Here is a 5,794-nt window from a genome sequence, read left to right as displayed (position 1 = left end):
GGACATGGCCTATGTACAACCTGAGTAACTTGTATCTATTCCAGCACTCAGTACAGTGCCTGGCATGTAGTAAGTGCTAAACAAACACCATTAAAAAAAAATGATCCTGGCAGCCGAGTGAAGTAAGAACTGGAGCGGGGAGAAAGGAGGCAGGGGAATCAAGGAGAAGGCTGATGTGGTCATCAACATAATAATAATGATTATTATGGTTAAAATGATGGTATTTGATAAGCGCTTACTATCTACCATTCATTCATTCAATCGTATTTATTGAGCAGTTACTGTGTGCAGAACACTGTACTAAGTGCTTGGGAAGTACAAGTCGGCAACATATAGAGACGGTCCCTACCCAACAACGGGCTCACAGTCTGGAAGGGGGAGACAGACAACAAAACAAAACATGTAGACAGGTGTCTGGCACAGTTACCCCATCAACAGGGGGATTACATTCACTGGAAACTTGAAGGGATTTCACAAAGTCAAAATGAGTCTGGCTGACTTAAAACGAACTTTTAAGCACCAAAACCCAATTCCGCTTTGCCAACCATAACGACCTCAAGAGATCTCAGACCTATGCAGCTGGGAATGTGAGCTTTTTGGCACAGAATGGGTTCCTCTCCAAGTCCCCCAACAGGGTATATGACCAGGCAATGAGCCAGCCCAGCTAAGAAGGCGGCCCGCTTTCTACCAAGCACTGTTCTAAGCACTGGGGTACATACAAGGTATTCAGGCTGTCCCACGAGGGGCTCACAGTCTTAATCCCCATTTTACAGATGAGGTAACTGAGGCACAGAGAAATTAAGTGAATTTCCCAAAGTCACCCACCTGACAAGTAGCGGAGCCGCGATTAGAACAAATGACCTCCGACTCACAAGCCCATGCTCTTTCCACAAAGCTGAACTGCTTCTCTAAGCTATCCTATAATATAAAGATATATTTTAATAGAACATCGATTATCTATATCTTTCCTATTACGTAAGATATTAGTGCTTGGATCAGCCCAGTAGCAGTTTGCTTGGACAGGAAAGGGTAGCTTTTAGTGATGTTCCGCAGGCAGAACAAACAGGATTTGGTGGTGGATCGAATATGTGGGTTGAATGAGGGACTAGAGGAGAGAATAGAAGAGAATAGATTCTGGGCTTGTCAGGTGAGACAGGGAGGATAGTGGTATTGTTTACAGTGATGGGAAGGTGAGGGTTGGACAGGGTTTGGGTGGGAAGGTGAGGAGTTCTGCTTTGGATATCATGAGTTTGAGTTGTTGGTGGCATTACAGTAGGTGGTTGCCTTCAGTAATGCCCCAATAAATTGTTTTGATCAATTAACTGAAAATAGCCCTGACTCATATTGGAAAAAAACAAATAAAAAAATGGTTCTGGAGACAGTGTTTCTAATCAAGACTATTATTACAACTATCCCCTTTATAAATAATGGCAATACCAATTTTTAAGAAACTTTCTTCACAATTTGTTGATAATAATATTATTTATAAATCAATATGGAATGCATAATGAGCATGGGCCTGGGAATCAGAGGACCTGGGTTTTAATCCCAGATCTGCCACTTGCCTGCTGTGAAATCATGGGCAAGTCACTTACCTTCTCTGCGCATCGGTTTCCTCATATATAAAATGGGGATTTAATACCTGGATCCCTCCTACTTTGACTGTGAGGCCAGTGAGGGAAAAGGACTTTGTCCAACCTATCTTATGTTTTCCTCCAGTGCTTAGTACACAGTAAGTACTTAACAAACACCATTAAAAATGCATTGGAGGCCTACTAAATGCCAAGCTGAAATGAATATACGAGAATCAGGACAGGCACAGTCACTGTCCCGAATAGTCCCCAAAATTGAAGAGTTGAGGACAACAGGGGTCTTAGCTGTCATCTATCATTAGCTCTTTTTGATATGTACAATTCTGGAGAAGATAATAATAATAATGATATTTGTTAAGTGCTTAGTATGTGCCATGCAATGTTCTAAACGCTGGGGTAGATACAAGGTGATCAGGTTGTCAATCAATCAATCGCATTTATTGAGCACTTACTGTATTCAGAGCACTGTACTAAGCGCTTGGGAAATACAAGTTGGCAACATATAGAGACAGTCCCTACCCAACAGTGGGCTCACAGTCTAGAAGACTAGAAGTCTAGAAGACTAGAAGACAGTCTAGAAGGTTGTCCCACGAGGGGCTCGCCATCTTCATCCCCCTTTTACAGATGAGGTCACTAAGGCACAGAGAAGTGAAGTGACTTGCCCGAAGTCCCACAGCTGACAGGTGCCGGAGCTGGGATTAGAACCCATGACCTCTGACTCCCAAGCGCGGGCTCTTTCCACTAAGCCGCGCCGCTTCTCCAATATGATTTGTAATAGGGATTCAGACACACATTTACTGAGTGCATCGTGGGTTTGGACACAGTAATTTGCAGGTGAGAATCTATTAAACACCCCATTTATGAAGTGAAAAGTAATAAGGAGCATTATTCGGCGAACAGCTTCAGCATTTCACTGGCAATCAATTCAGCTGACAACGCAGCAGAATGAAGGTGAATTTCTCAGCTAAAGAGAGCCAACCATCTCAACTGCAATGGACTGTCTCCACAAGTTACAGGTAAGACTTCCTTTCTCCCTCTCAGTCTCCTTTGTAGGATTAACCAAAGGCAACGAGTTACCAGGAAAAAGGAGCTCCACTCTCCTCAAATATCTGTTGACTTAAATGGGATCCCCACCCTGAGACAATTAGCTCAACTTAACTTTTCTGTACCTCAGTTAAATGTAAAATGTGATGAGGTCCAAGTGGGATGTGAACTCTGTCCAAGCTGATTAGCTTGCATCTACCCCAGCGCTTAATATAGTGCCTGGCACATAGTAAGTGCTTGACATAAAACACAAAAAAATAGGTGTAAGTGCGCCTCAGCTGAGGAAGTTATGGTTAGCATCGAGGCTCTGATTCCTGAGGAGGAGAAGGGGGCTGTTTGTTCTCTCTCACTGGGAGGAAGTGTAATTGGAGAAGAAGAGAATTCCTTGATTTCCTCCTGAGTATGAGTGCCTGAATATAGAAGAATAATAATGGCATTTATTAAGCGCTTACTATGTCCTAAGCTGGGGAGGTTACAAGGTAATGAGGTTGTCCCACAGGGGGCTCACAGTCTTCATCCCCATTTGACAGATGAGGTAACTGAGGCCCAGAGAAGTTAAGTGACTTGCCCAAAGTCACACAGCTGACAATTGGCAGAGCTGGGATTTGAACCCATGACCTCTGACTCCACTTAATCCTGTCTCCACCACTCATCTGCTGTATGACACTGGGCAAGTCATTTCACTTACCTGTGCCTCGTTTTTCTCAACAGTGAAATGGGAATTGAGACTGTGAGTCCCAGCTCCACCAATTCTCAGCTGTGTGACTTTGGGCAAGTCACTTAATTTCTCTGGGCCTCAGTTACCTCATCTGTAAAATGGGGATTAAGACTGTGAGCCCCCGTGGGACAACCTGATCACCTTGTAACCTCTCCTGCGCTTAGAACAGTGCTTTGCACATAGTAAGTGCTTTATAAATGCCATTATTATTATTATTATTATTATTATTATTATTATTATTATTATTATTATTTCCACTGAGCCACGCTGCTTCAGAAGAGACAAGAGAAGCAGCATGGCCGAGAGGAAAGAGCACAGGCCTGGGCAGTCAGACACAGGAGGCTGACTGTGATGTAATGATGATAATAATGATATTTGTTCTGTGCTTACTATGTGCCAGGCACTGTCCTAAGGGCTGGGGTGGATACAAGCAATTCGGGTTGGACACTGTCTCTGTCCCATATGGAGTTCTAAGTCTAAATCCCGATTTTACAGATGAGGTAACTGAGGCCCAGAGAAGCAAAGTGACTTGCCCAGAGTCACACAGCAGACAGGTGGCAGCCCGGATTGAACCCAGGACCTTCTGACCAGAAGGACTGTGATCTATCTTACCTCCTTCCCTTCCCCACAGCACCTGTATATATGTTTGTACATATTTATTACTCTATTTATTTATTTATTTTACTTGTACATATCCATTCTATTTATTTTATTTTGTTAGTATGTTTGGTTTTGTTCTCTGTCTCCCCCTTTTAGACTGTGAGTCCACTGTTGGGTAGGGACTGTCTCTATATGTTGCCAACTCGTACTTCCCAAGCGCTTAGTACAGTGCTTTCCACACTGTAAGCACTCAATAAATAGGATTGATTGATTAATTGATCTATCCACTAGGCCACACTGCTTCTCATTAAGCCACGCTGCCTAGAAAGTGGTCATTTCCAGTGTAGCTGTGATAAAGAGGTGGTCCACACTAAAGGAAGCCCAGTGTGCCTGATCAACACTCCAGCTCCTCCCCCCAGGAGGAAAACAAAGCAATTCTGTTGTCTTTCCAAGGGTAGATGTGGATTGGGAAAGCAAGCAGACAGGTCTAATGTGAATCTCGACTCTCACGGATGCAATAGGTGAAACCTCAGACCACTGTCTTGATCCTTTTGACTTTAAAGGTTGACTGCCGTTCTCCGAGCAGTGAAGGAACCTGAAAACATTCCATCTTTCTATGACATGAAGAATGAGCTTCGATTAAAAGTAGCTAAAAGAAGAAAAGCCACTAATGTGCCTTATACGGTCACTGATCGGCCCTTGACATGTAATATTTCATTTTCTTTAGGACATTAAGATATGTTGTGTACTTAAAAACAACAGCTTGCGCGATAGTACATCTATCATTACATGCATCATAAAAACAAGGAGGATATAAATTCCTTTCTGCCCGTTAGAGTCTAATTACCTGTAAAATCATTACTTGGCCCTTTAACAAATTGACACAATCAAGTTAATGATCCTCGACAATATTAAAATTTGCAATGTATTTCTGCTTGCTGCATGTCTAAACCGCAGTCACTGTGTTGTGGCCTGGATGACATCATATCAGCGACAAACTTTTAAGTTTTCCTACTCTTAGCTGCATGGCTCAAACTGCCAACCACCCTCATTCTGGATCTGGGACAAGACCGAAGACCTTCCAAGCCCAAAGACCAAGGAATAATCGGAATCTGTCAATCAGTCATATTTACCGAGTACTTACTGTGTGCAAAGCACTGTACTACATAGAAGCAGCGTGGCTCAGTGGAAAGAGCACGGGCGTTGGAGTCAGAGGTCATGGATTCAAATCCCAGCTCCGCCAATTGGGCAAGTCACTTAACATCTCTGGGCCTCAGTTACCTCATCTGTAAAATGGGGATTAAGACTGTGAGCCCCCCGTGGGACAACCTGATCACCTTGTAACCTCCCCAACACTTAGAACAGTTCTTTGCACGTAGTAAATGCTTAATAGATGCCACTATTTTCATTATTATTATTATTAATTACATGCTTGGGGGAGTACACTACAATTATAAACAGACACATTCCCTGGTCACAACGAGCTTACAGTCTAGAGGCAGACAGACATTAGTATAAATGAATACATTACAGATAAGAGAAGCAGTGTGGCTCAGTGGAAACAGCCCGGGCTTTGGAGTCAGAGGTCATGGATTCAAATCCCGGCTCTGCCAATTATCAGCTGTGTGACTTTGAGCAAGTCACTTCACTTCTCTGGGCCTCAGTTATCTCATCTGTAAAATGGGGATTAAGACTGCGAGCCCCAAGTGGGACATCCTGATCACCTTGTATCCCTCTCAGTGCTTAGAACAGTGCTTTGCACATAGTAAGCACTTAATAAATAGCATCATTATTATTGCATTCATTCAATCATATTTATTGAGCACTTACTGTGTGCAGA

This window comes from Tachyglossus aculeatus, chromosome 6 (genome assembly GCF_015852505.1).
Source record: "Tachyglossus aculeatus isolate mTacAcu1 chromosome 6, mTacAcu1.pri, whole genome shotgun sequence".
Taxonomy (NCBI): domain Eukaryota; kingdom Metazoa; phylum Chordata; class Mammalia; order Monotremata; family Tachyglossidae; genus Tachyglossus; species Tachyglossus aculeatus.
The sequence above is the reverse complement of the archived record's forward strand: the minus strand, read 5'-3'. Positions refer to the sequence as shown.